This window comes from Sinohyriopsis cumingii, chromosome 6, assembly GCF_028554795.1.
Source record: "Sinohyriopsis cumingii isolate HCF-2022 chromosome 6, ASM2855479v2, whole genome shotgun sequence".
Lineage (NCBI taxonomy): Eukaryota > Metazoa > Mollusca > Bivalvia > Unionida > Unionidae > Sinohyriopsis > Sinohyriopsis cumingii.
The window spans coordinates 62,846,628-62,860,015 of NC_142966.1; the positions used below are offsets into that span (position 1 = coordinate 62,846,628).

At 34.6% G+C, this 13,388-nt stretch overlaps 1 protein-coding gene across 3 annotated transcripts in view; it reads right to left on the reverse strand.

Moving 5' to 3' along the window:
* LOC149797070 (glycolipid beta-1,4-mannosyltransferase egh-like) overlaps positions 1–13,388 on the reverse strand; it is a 69,269-nt gene that overhangs the window by 38,776 nt on the left and 17,105 nt on the right. The window contains exons 2-3 of one of the 3 annotated variants that reach the window (XM_089961744.1): positions 9,242–9,295; positions 363–423 (exon numbers count right to left, since the gene is read on the reverse strand). The gene's annotated coding sequence lies outside the window, so the exon portion shown is untranslated. Of the gene's footprint in view, positions 1–362; positions 3,117–8,761; positions 8,883–9,241; positions 9,296–13,388 lie in introns of those variants that run through there. The other 2 variants (XR_016421770.1, XM_089961745.1) reach the window with 2 other exon arrangements.

Consider the following 13,388-nt stretch of genomic DNA (forward strand, 5'->3'; position numbering starts at 1 on the left):
TGCTCTTCCATTCAAAAGAATTGGTGAAAAAATGATTCAACATTGTGGCAGTCATATTTGTGGCCAGCTAGGTATCATTTTCATTCAGCCTGACTGGTCTTTGAGTGAAAATCCTATATACATATTAACTTCTATTTTGAAGGTGTAGCAATAACAAGATTTTCAAAAATGGCTGCCATAGTGGCCATACTGAATGTCAGATCAGCATCATTTTCATTTAAAACCAAGTAGACAACATTAGAAGTCCTATGATGAAAACCCACTGTTGATATAATTTTATATTTAGAAAGGGTGGGAAAATGATCTTAAGATTCAAGACAAACCTGAAGTTTTTCATGCATTAGATAGATAAAATAACTCACCAATCTGATAGCAGTACTTCGATTTCACCAAACTCCTCTTTAATTCAATCCTTCTACCAATCTACAAGAAAATAAAAATATCTTTTAGTTCGGTGTGGTGCTCCATGGTACAGAATCACAAGTACATTATTTTAATGCTGAGGCACTTGGAGCCTTGCCCAAGGACACACTACAGTAGCTGACCCAGTCTGGTCCAATGTAGGTTTCAAAACCATGCTCTTTTGGTTGCGAGTCTGGGACACCAACCTGACTGAGCCACTGCAGCTCCCAGTAACAACAAGCCAGATTTTCAGCTCCAAATGAAAATCATTTTAAATTTATAGTAAAACTGCATTCTTTATACTTGTTGTTGTTGTTGTTTGTTGTAGGGTTTAACGCCATTTTTCAGCACATGATAGGCTATGCATGGCGGCCAGTATTAATGGTGGAGGAAGAACCCGGGAAATCCACGGAAAGAACCACCAACCCTCAAGAAGCTACTGGCAAGCTTCCTCGCATACCCAAATTGGCCGAATCCGAGACTCGAACCTACGTAGACAGAGGTAAGATGGCAGTAATACGTAACAGAGAGCGCTTTAGACCACTCGGGGCCCCCTTTATACTTCTTCTTCCTCCTAGTAACATTTTATACCAAAGATAAGGGGGGGAAGCTACTGGCAAGATTGTTGAATTAGAAGGCCTTTTTGTGAACATCCCATGATGGCTGAGTGGCCTAAAGAGCCGGCCATTATCAATTATTGCCATCTCACCTCCATGTGGATTCAAGTCTCAAGTCTAAGTCTTGGCAAATGTGGGTATTTGAGAAAGCTTGCCAGTAGCTTCCCATGGGTCAAGGGTTCTTACCAGCGGTTTTCTGGGTTCTTCCTCCACAGTTACTATATATACTCACTTACAGGTCAAGTCAAGCTACAAACAACAAAGATCCTAAACTGTCGTTGTATAATACACCTGCAGATCAGAATCTATCTTGTTTGTTCTACTGATTTCTCCAAACAAACTGCACAGCTGCAGATCTGCTGGTGCATTGTGCAGCTTGCAGTAGGACTCATCTTATAGGCGAGTATAGACAGCATACTGGCTGAGAAATAGTGTTAAACCCAAAACAACAACAGCCAAAGACAAGGCTTGCTGTTAAATGGATGTGGTTTTTAAAATCAATATGCTGTAGAGTAAATGGGGCAAATGTCAAGCTGGAAAACTATCAACTTTCTAGATATCTCAGTCAGCTTAATCATAAGAGGTTACTGGTAAACCAGGAAACATTGTGTATCACCTGGTATGACCCAGTGCAATAAACATGCCCCAAAACTTGAATTGGTATCAGTTGGTGGTTTGGGCCAAGATATCACCCAATACTGAAATTTTTGTATACATGTACATGTTAATGATTTTGAAATTTTTGTCTACTGAGTAATGGGGTGGGGTGGGGGGTCATATAAACTTAGACAATTTCTGATCAGGAAATAGATGGAAAATAATGCAAAAAATATGACTTAGAAAATTTCTGAAAAATATGCAGAAATTTACAGAAATTCTGGTCAAAATATTTTTTCAGTACTAAAGTTACTTCATATAAATCAAAAGCTAATTCTATTTTTTCAATTGATTGTGAAATGGTATTTCATAATTTATATCTATTATTTTCTCCAGCCCAAAATAAAACTTAATTTTGATTTCACTGCTTCAATCTTCATCACTTAATTTCTATCTTGTCATCTTTATACTTATCCACACGTAAGCAGCTGTCTTGGAATATTATTGTATTTGTACGTCAAAAATTGCTTTTTGTATTTTAACTTGGAATATTATTGCATTTGTATGTCAAAAAATGTTTTTTGTATTTTAACTTGGAATATTATTGCTGTTGTTGTTGTTGTTCTAGGGTTTAACGCCATTTTTCAGCACAAGATAGGTTATACATGGCGGCCAGTATAACTGGTGGAGGAAGAACCCTAAGTGCTTTCCCAAGGACACACAATGGCAGCTGACCAAAGCTGACCTGTGCAGGTACTGAACCTGCATCCCTTGGATGAAATGTCTGATACTCTTCCAACTGAGCTACTATGGCTCTCCACATGGCAGTTTTAACTGTTCTGTCTGCCCTTTCATTACCCTAATTATCAGATGTGACTAGGCAGTCAAAAATACTTTTCCCAGACTACATCAGCAAATCGTGTTTATTTATCATCTGTTGTATTAATGGGTCATCAAATTTATCAAAGCCTTCAGTGTGGAAAGTGAATCTGAAATAGTGATCATCATCCTGAAAAAAATGACCATCACAAAAAAACTGAAGTTTTGGAGATGATAGCTTTTATTGCTAAGCCAGCCATGATAGCAGAAGTTATACCACATGTTAATTAGTGTTAAAACAAAATTACCAGTACTAAAATTGGCTCCACAACATACTTATATCACATTAAAAGCAATTTTTTTCTGCACTGATCCAAAATTCAAGATTTGCGTTTGTGATTGTACATTATACTGACCAACAGCCCATAGGAAATATCTGAAGAACTAAGGGCTAACTCAGTAAACAGCTGTCTCTTGGAAAGCTTTAACAAAATGTATGTCTTTATTTTCATCAATTGAAAACACATTTTGAGTGTAATTTCAAACAAATGTTCACAATTTGTAACCTGGAAGGAGGAGTTGATAGCAAACATATTTTTAAAATTTCTGATAATCAGTTTATACGCAAGAATCAATACTACACCTTTCTGATTTACTATAATAATAACCAATTTATCATTCTACCCACTAATGAGCACCAATGATCAAGATCTACCAGCATACTGAACTGACATATCAGGGTATATGATGGTTATCTGTGACTCAATTACATGGTGTATTATCTGACATCTGAGTTTATGCTGTTTGCTCTATATGACTTGAATCAGTGTATTATGTCATACCAGATCTGAGTCTGTGATGTTCACTCTACTTATGACCCAACAACATAGAATATTATCTAATGACAGGCTTGAATCAGTAATATGTCATAACAGATCTGGGTCTGTGCTGTTTGCTCTACTAATGACCCAACAACATAGAATATTATTTAATGACAGACTTGAATCAGTAGTATGTCATAACAGATCTGGGTCTGTGCTGTTTGCTCAATTTATGACCCAACAGCATAGCTCACTAAACAGTGACAGATCTGGATCTATACTGTTTGCTTTACATATGAACCCGACAACATACATGTACTATGTGATGTAATGACAAGTATAGGTGTATGCTGTATGCTCTACATATGAACAAACAATACACTATGTAATGTAATGACAGATCTGGGTCTGTGCTGTATGCTCCACATATGACCCAATAGCATAGTGCATTATGCAATAACAGATCTGGGTCTGCGCTGTATGCTCCACATTTGACCCAATAGCATAGTGCATTATGCAATGACAGATCTGGGTCTGTGCTGTATGCTCCACATATGACCCAATAGCATAGTGCATTATGCAATGACAGATCTGGGTCTGTGCTGTATGCTCCACATATGACCCAATAGCATAGTGCATTATGCAATGACAGATCTGGGTCTGTGCTGTATGCTCCACATATGACCCAATAGCATAGTGCATTATGCAATGACAGATCTGGGTCTGTGCTGTATGCTCCACATATGACCCAATAGCATAGTGCATTATGCAATGACAGATCTGGGTCTGTGCTGTATGCTCCACATATGACCCAATAGCATAGTGCATTATGCAATGACAGATCTGGGTCAATACTATTTACACCTTATGACTTTAATCTTACAGTGTATGTATGACAACACCATGCTATTCCCAAATCCATACTTTAGATAATTAGAGTCATCTTAAGAGACTCATGCAATATATGACAATAATATCCAGGAATTCGATATAAGACCATCTTTTCTTTTACCTGCTGGGTGTTGAAACCATCTCTGATGTTCCTGATGAATAAGATTTTTAAATTAGCCGCTGTCACAGCCATATTGGATGTAAGACTGGCACCATTTTTATTTAGGTCAAACTAGACACCATTAGAAGACTTTTGGTGAAAACCCAATGTCAATATGATCATCCATTAAGCATAATTTGTGACATGATTTTCAGTGTGTTTATTGTGACAGCAATATTCGATCAAGGATCCTACAGCCCAAGAATGTTGTTTATCAAGGACTTTTCAATGAGTTTTCAAGACTTCCAAAAGTTTTCAATGAGTTTTTTTGTTACAGCAATTGGACTTTTTCAGCATGTTACTTTGTTTATTGGGTGGCCCCAGATGGTGAGTGGTCAAATGCACATGCATTTACTGAGTGGCCGAGTGGTTTAATGTGCTAACCATTACAGATCACTGCCATATTTTTACGTACATTGTGTGACAGCGGTTTACAACTTTTGAGATGCTCCTTGACTGTAGACAGGTATTGAGACTAGTTCTGACCACATTGTTTCTGTAGCCCAAAGCAAAATGCATTATATGGTATTGACACCAACTGCACAGACAAACAAACTCTTGCACATTCACGTGTTTTAATAGCTGAGTGACCATTAATCCTTTCCCAAGCAAGTTATCACTACCCGATTTCTGAAAGTTAGGCCTACCATTAAATGATGAAAACATACCAACATCCATCTTGAAACTTAAAACATCAATATTCAAAAAATGAAGATTTTACAACCATGTTTGCATTATTTTCTTTATAAAAACAGCTTGAAGTCCTAAGTGAATCTGTAATGGCGGGCATCATAGTGTCCAGGACATATCACTTCATTAGTTTGTCTCTTTTCATAAATAATTGGGCAAACAGATTAAGGAAAAAAACAAATTTTATGTCACAGAAAATCTAGCCAAAAAATGCTCTCATCTTGGTCAGAAACATATGGAATAAAGCTATGTTGTGGAATTTGAAAAGCGCTTTAACTTGTATCGTCAAGATTGCTTTCTGACATTACTCATTATTGTGGAAATATAAAAAAGCAGTGAAACAAAAATTATTTAACCTATGCATCATGTTACTACAAGTATGTAGGCAAATATTGAAACCATAAATCTGTAATCCTATTAATGGACTGTTCTAACAAAACTAGAAAGTGAGTGATTATATTAAAAACTCCTTCTTTCTAAATACACTTATAATATGCCATACATGTTCTTGGTTGTGTCAACTTGGTTGAAAAGAAGGTGTTGGTTCTGTTCATGTATTGACTTGAATGCTTCACTGTGTTGTCTATAAACAGATAAAGCAATGTTTTATCGGAAACAATGAAATTATGATGAACAGCAAGGTTACAAAGTCACTAGTGCATCTGCTCCCAAGCACATGTTACAGGTGTTATTTCAAAATGGTTTAGAAAACGTTCTGACTGCCATTTTATAGCGAACTTCAGAAAGTTAAAAAAATGTTTAAGTGGTAGCTGATTAAGTAATTTTACAAACTTGCAATTACAAGACTAATCTTGTTAATCCTATCAGTTTAAGTAATTAAAATTAACTCAGCTGTATAGTTTCAGCTGTATTTTTCTCCCTTCAAATTCACATGGCCAGAATACACTGGCTATATCTCTCTATCCAAACACGCACTTTCTAGTATGACTACAATGGGTATGAATATAATAATTTTTATACAAGTACATTTAAAAAATGTGTTTATAATAAATATATAACACAGATGTTTCAACTTGAAAATAAAGTATTGCTTAAAACCAATGTTAAATGCATACAGAGAAACAGAAGTCACAATTCAAAAAAGCGATTGAAAACAAATACACACACAGATATACATGTATATATATATAATTTGTATTATTTGTTGGCTTTTCTTAATGATAATATGTTACATACATTTGTATTTTGTACCTGACCTTATCCAAAGTTTGTACCTGACCAGTAACATTTATTTTGTAAACAACACAAGACAGACCTAATATTTCTCTATGATTCAGGATTAAATATTCAGATCATTGGTAATGTAACCATGTTTACCAGAATTCAAGTTAAAAGATACAGTCTTGATTCTGACAATAGACTCTATCAGAATGCAAAATTCCATTAAGTGACTGAGTATTTCCAGAAAATGGTAAATGCAACCTAGGTCAAGCAGAGGGATAATAATCTTGTTTACTTGAAAAATTATGCATTCTTGTCTTAACATCTAAAGCAGAATCATTCTTATTGTTGTGTTCAGTTTCTGATTAGGGTGGATTTATTTATTCAAATTATGATTCACTGGAATTACAAAGTTTTCTTGGACTGGAACATTAATTAGGAATCATAGTGAATTCATACAAGGTCATTTTTGGATTATATTATGATAAATCAAAAGACTTTGCACATCATCACATTCCAGGACATTGGCACATTAAAATGTTTGAGACTACAGGCACATCAACACGTTCAATATTGGAACTTATTTGTAATACCACTGGAATCCAATTAAAACTTCATACATTTGGATTTGTGATAGAACTTTTAGAATCATTTGGGATTTAATTCACAATAATATAAGTTCACTTATAAATTTTCTTTTTGTATAGGGAAAAAAATTATTTGTTGAATTTTACAAAACTAGTTGGTTTTTGCTCTTTTCTGTTACTTAGTTTAAAACATATATATATATATATATATATATATATATATATATATATATATATATATATATATATATATATACACACACACACAAACACACACACACACACAGAATTTATGATGCTGTATCACTGATACACCAAAATTTTTTTATAAATTTACTACTGAAAAGAAACAAGGCGTGCTAATTTTCCATATAATGAAAAATTTATAAAACAGGTATTATATCAAAGATACAGCATACATGCTATACAAATATTTTACTTATGTCACAAAAAAAATACATATACTTGCATTTCTAAAGCAGTTAATATTGACTACAGGCAACTGTGAATTTATGGAATGAATGAACTCGGTGCATCCCTGCCCAGTATGTCCGACACAAAATATAGTTCTTTTACCTTATGCACCTAATCACAATTTTCTTTGCAAACTGATATTATTTCTTTATATCTCAACTTCTATTTTCATTCATATTGACTTAATAAGTACAAAACACACGCTTTAAGCATGAAAGACAGTTTAAATGAAGAAGTACTACAAACACAGCTGGGTTAGGCTAGCTACTTGAACACTGAATGCACAGCCATTTACTTACCGGCAAGTGGGAAATATAAATAAGCGAAATGATGAACCAACACGAGGTAATTCAAACATTTAAATGTATTTATAGGTGGTTCAAGACATATTATGACTTATTTAACATTCCTACCAACCATAAAATTGTTTATATGCTTCATTTCTATCTTTCCCCTTTCCGTTAGTATGCGTGACAGTAAATTTTACTATTATTTGTAGGTCCAGAAACATCAATGCATGACAGTCGAAAATCTGCAACACCCATTTTTCACAGATTTTTGTCTGTATTTTCTTACAATGAGAGAGAGAGAGGTAAAACTAATATGCTGACAGACCATTCAAAAGTAAGTGTGTGTGTGTGTGTGTGTGTGTGAGTCAGACGGGGTGGGGGGGTAGTGGTGCTGTTGGAGAGACTTACCATAAATGCATTTATTTACTACCCATCCCTATCTTTCTTTGTTGTTTGATTAGTCTGCTGTCTGATCAAATAGCACAGTGAGAGAATAAAGAGGAGGGGTATCTTCTGACACTTTAATATTAAATAATCAGTTTTTAAAACATTAATAGTTTTTCTAAAATAGAAAGAAGGAACATGTTTAAATAGATTACAGCAGGTGTGTTCCTCCTAATGAAGAAATGTGCCATACAGTCTTGGCAGGCTACTGCAACTTTGTATCATTGGTACAGTTAGCATGAACACTGTATTAAAATCCCATGGAACCTGTATAGCATTATGAAGACCCAGGTTTTTGTAGGTTACTGGGTGTAAGGTAAGATTTTTTTCTCTCTCTCCAATCACAAATTTCCCTGTATTTGTCTCTTATGAGAGAGAGAGAGAGAGAGAACCACAGTGACCTGGCAATCACTGAGTTGACACTTTATATTTGGCTTAGGTCTGTTACTTCTGAAACAGCAACTCCAGGTGCAAATATATGTGTGTCTGTCACCTCACCTAAGACAGGGTTCATACAGAATTCTGTATGATAAATTCAAAGACTTTTCCCAAAACTTTCAAAGACCACAAACGTAGATTTCCAAGACCTATTTTCCCTAACATTTTGTATACAAGTTATACAAGTTATGTTATATGAGAAAAGGGGTGCAAAATACTACAATATTGTTTAATGAAATTCAAACTATAATTAATCAAAAGAAAGAAAAAAGGAAAAGTCAACTACATCTGTATTAAACAAACTTGGACATATTTATTTGTGATTAAGGAAAGAAATTAAAATGTTTGGGTTTATTTCAGTTTTCAAAGACTTTTCAAGACCTCAGGGTAATCAGCTCGATTTTCCCAAACTTTCAAGGCCTTGAGAATGCTATCTCATTTTTCCCAAACTGTCAAAGACCGTAAGAACCCTGTAAGATATATATATATTTTCAAATGATAAATGTAGCCAGTAAATTGTTTGAACAGAAAATTATGTAAATTGCCTGAAATAGCAATAATGTATTCAGTACACGGTATTCATTTAAGAATTAATTTTAAAGTGTGAACGAGCATTCTGAGGTTAAAAACATACAAGGGTCTGTTTTGCATGGGTGACTGCTATTGACAGGTGTGATTAATTTCTTCTGTATTTTGATCTCCTTCCCCTCTGGATGAATACATTTACCAGAGCTAAATATAAAAACAGCCTTTGTATTCGTGTTACTTGAAGCTGTACAGGTATTTTACTCAAGAATTTTTCCAGTTTTATACAGGATAAGTTACTTACATAATGAAATCCCTGGATCTTGCCAAGAACCTCGTTTTCAATCTTCACCGCAATCTGTAAAAATACAAAAGACTTTTTAACAGCCACAACCAGATTTTTTTTTTACTCTAATAGGACTTTAGTTTATAGTATTCACGTCTCCACAAGATTTGTTTCTAGACAAGGTATGGGGCAAGGTGGACGGCAAACAATTTGCAAAACTGATGTACAGTAGCATTATGAACAGGAAACTGAGTAACATGTTCAATTATTCAAAACAGAGGCAAGTTAACCAGGAAGCACACACACACACACACACACAAACACACACTCCTATAGCAAAAGGCTGATATAACCATTAAACACAAAAAAGGCTTACAGAACCATTAAAAATATTTTTAAAAAACAGCAAATTGATACCAAGCAAAACCTTCAGTCATATCAGTTTCTTTGGTTAAAAAGTACTGTAAAACAAGATGTACTTCCAGAAAGATTAAATTTTCATAAGAAAGTTTGCCATTTGTAATTAGAAGTACATGTATAACATGTTTGCATTGATTCTTTCTATCCATAATGGTGTTATCATTCATATCGATTTAATGCAGAAAAGAAATCAATAGAATGCTGTATATATAAATACATGTGCACCAAAAAAAAAAAAAATTGCTGCATAATTCTTTTTATTTACAAAATGGGTTCCTATCAAACCAACATGTAAAACCACACTAACTGAAAAGACTGACTTTCATGGTGGTCAATTATAAACAAATTTTTAACTGAGTTTTTTTAAAAAATGCTGTCACACAGAGTCGAAGATGATACACTCAGCAAGAATGTGTTCAACCATGAATGGTGGAATGCACTCTGGTTTACGGTTCACCCTTCAGGCTGAATGCACAAGTTTACCATTCTGTCCCATCAAGGAGTGGTAACATATCACCTTCCTGAAGACAAAAACATGTCAAACAACAATGTAAGCATTGATGACTTACCCAGCTGATACATGATACCAGGCTTTTTGCATGACAAATCACATAAGTGGAGAGATTGGGTAAATGATAAACAATGGAGCAACAAAGTAAATAAAATTCATGATTGTGAATTGCATGTGCAATCAAAAGAACAAAACTAGGCTAGTGGTAAAAATAACTTTATGATTTTAACAAATAACATTACTTAGTGAATTTTTTTGAGAAAACTTCAAATCTGAATCTTGAAAAAATTAATTGGAACACTTGAATGTGAAGATGCCTGTCAAACTTCCTTTCTTACTAAGGTTTATGTCAGAAATACAAGTAAATCAAGCTCTCATTAGCTGAAATGTCAATACAGTTGTAGTACTAAATAATATCAGACCACAGTTGTTGAAACATTCAGCATCAGTAACTGCCAAGTCCGTAACACATGTACAGCATTCATAACTTGAACAATAAAAAAAACAAATCTCAGACCTTTTAAGATCAAAATTATAAAACCAGTGAAAATGTTCCAAGTCTTAAACTTCATGTTTACATCATTCATCAATGCCATGTACAGATTTATAATGTTTGCAAATCGCTTCCACCTTAAATATCACAGCTGGCCAAAACTAAGAAATACACCATCCCACCTAATGTCAGAATCCTATATTTTAATGCATAGATTCAACCACAGTTTGATACCATCTTAAAATACATGGAACAGTGAGATAGAAAAGACCCAGATAGAATTTTAACATTGTAAAAAAAAAAAAAAGAACAGCTTGTATACTTCTTGCTAAACCTTTTCTCATCTTGTAAACTCGTGAATAAAAAATTCAGTTAGACGGAAATTGACCAAAAAACAAAGTACTATGAAGCTGGTTTAATAGACAATACTCTACATGGAACTGCACTCCAACATCTACAAGATATGCTAAGCCAGATGTAATCTGGTTTTTATGGTTTGTCCTCAATAAAGGCTTCAAATTTCTTGCTACAAAAATTTAATAAATAAATAAATACAGCAGTAAAGAAGAACTTTGAAATTTCAGCGGTTCTTTTCTGGAACAGCTTGCTTCTTAGTGTTGTTGTTGTTGATTTTTGAGCACATGATAGACTATTCATGGCAGCTAGTATGATGCTGAGGTAGAACCCATGAAGAACCACCAACATAAGGGAAGATACTGGCAAGCTTTCTCTCAGAACCATAATCGCTGAGTTACTCATTGTGTAAAACAATCAAACTATCTCAGTCCTTTTATAAATAAAAAACTATATGTTATTTCATCTCACATGACAATGGTATTATTTACATTAATATACCAGATTCATAATTTTCATATATGCTGCATATGTAATAACCCTGCATGACATGACAAATAAAGCCATAGTGTCATGCAAGGAAAAGGTGACCAAGGCATTCAAATGTATTTTTGAGTCATTTCACTACTCGATTCCAGTTAAAAACTTGTGGAGATGTCTGTGCTGTAGTCTTCATATTTTTCAACATGTGATCAAGTCTTATATTTGTGCTCATTTCAGATTAAATGTATTAAACAAATCAAATAAATTTTTGTTGTCTTTTGCAAGCTTTAATGTTTCATAAATTTCATTTGAAATGAGCACTCATGTAAGAGTCTCTGTATATACTGTACATAAGGAGATTGTAAGGAAGGAATCAAAAGGAGGTTAGTATTACACGGAGGTACCTTTACATAAAATAAAGCATTATTATTACATGTATTATCATCTCACATTATTTGTTCTAAATGAGCACTGCCACTCTCCAATAATGGGTTCGTTGTTCTAAAACTTTATATTCCGCATATTTTGCAAAGCATATATAATATGCACATTTATATAGAGTCACTATATCACATCTTCCATTAAAAAACATTTGATTGGCAAGGCTGTTTTATTTGCTTTTTCATTACCAAGGTGATGTGGCAGCTGACAGTATAGACTACTTTTTGGGAAAGCCACTATAATTCAGTTGGCAGGTCATCTGACCCATGTTCCAAGGCCACCAGTTCATACCTCAGCAGGCCAGCTGCTTCAATGTGTCTTTTGTAAAGGCATTTAACTTCTAAAATTTCTCTGCACCATATAGCCACACATGTGCTCAGCGTGCCATTAAAACCAATCCATGTCCAGATTTTATGAGAAAATAACATTTCTGTTGTTGTTTTGGGTTTAATGACATTTCTCCGCACAAAATACCAGGAAAACCCTGGTAAGAACTACAGACCCATGGGAAGCTACTGGCAAGTTTTCTCATGAACCCACACTGGACAAATCAGAGATTTGAACCCAAGTGGACAGGTGAGTTGGCAATCGGTAAAGGTGATTGCTTTCGACTCTTGGCCACTAGAGGCTCCACATTTCTATAAGATTGACAGGTCGTCACATTAACGGTTTACAAAGTTTTCTGTAAGGTGAAAAGGAATCTCAAACAACAGCAAAATTTGCTGGTGAGAGGTTCTAATGTACATGTAGTTCAAAGATTCAAGTAAGACTTTATCTAGTAGCCAGCTGAAGATGGAGTGGATGGGTTTCTTGTCCCTTCTATCAAACCATCTGTACATAAGGATGTCTGACAACCATAGGAGGCACTGTATTCATTTAAAATACTCTAATTTTTGTAATGGCAAAGATCAAATATTGTTTTGGAGGATTTTTATAACCAAGGTAGTAATTTGGAAAAAGAGAATTCTACATTATTGACAATATTGATTTTGCTGTTTCTCGATGATGGCCAATTCATACAATAAAATAGGGGTCTCAAACGAGCAGACTGCCAAGCTGTATCCTGTGGCCCACAAAATGATTTGGCATCACAAGGTGTCAAGAGACATAACAAAGGTGGTGCGGCCCTTGGGCCATCGAAAATACCCTCATGTGGCCCTCAGGATGGTTTGAGTTTGAGACCCCAGCAATACAAGGTGGAAAAAAAAATTGGTTTCCAATCGTATAAATTTTGGTATTTGGGCCTAAAGATGACACATCTTGGGTTACAAGGATTAGAGAATAATTTAATAAATAATGAAGAGCCAATTTCATTCATCTGATATACAATGATTGGGAAGTTCATCTGAGGATTTCTGATGTGGCATTTCTAATATAGGCTTTCTGATGGGGAATTTCCAAATGCTCACAGAGAATGTAAATTCCAGGTTCCATGTCAGATCATACATCTGCAGGTAAGACTT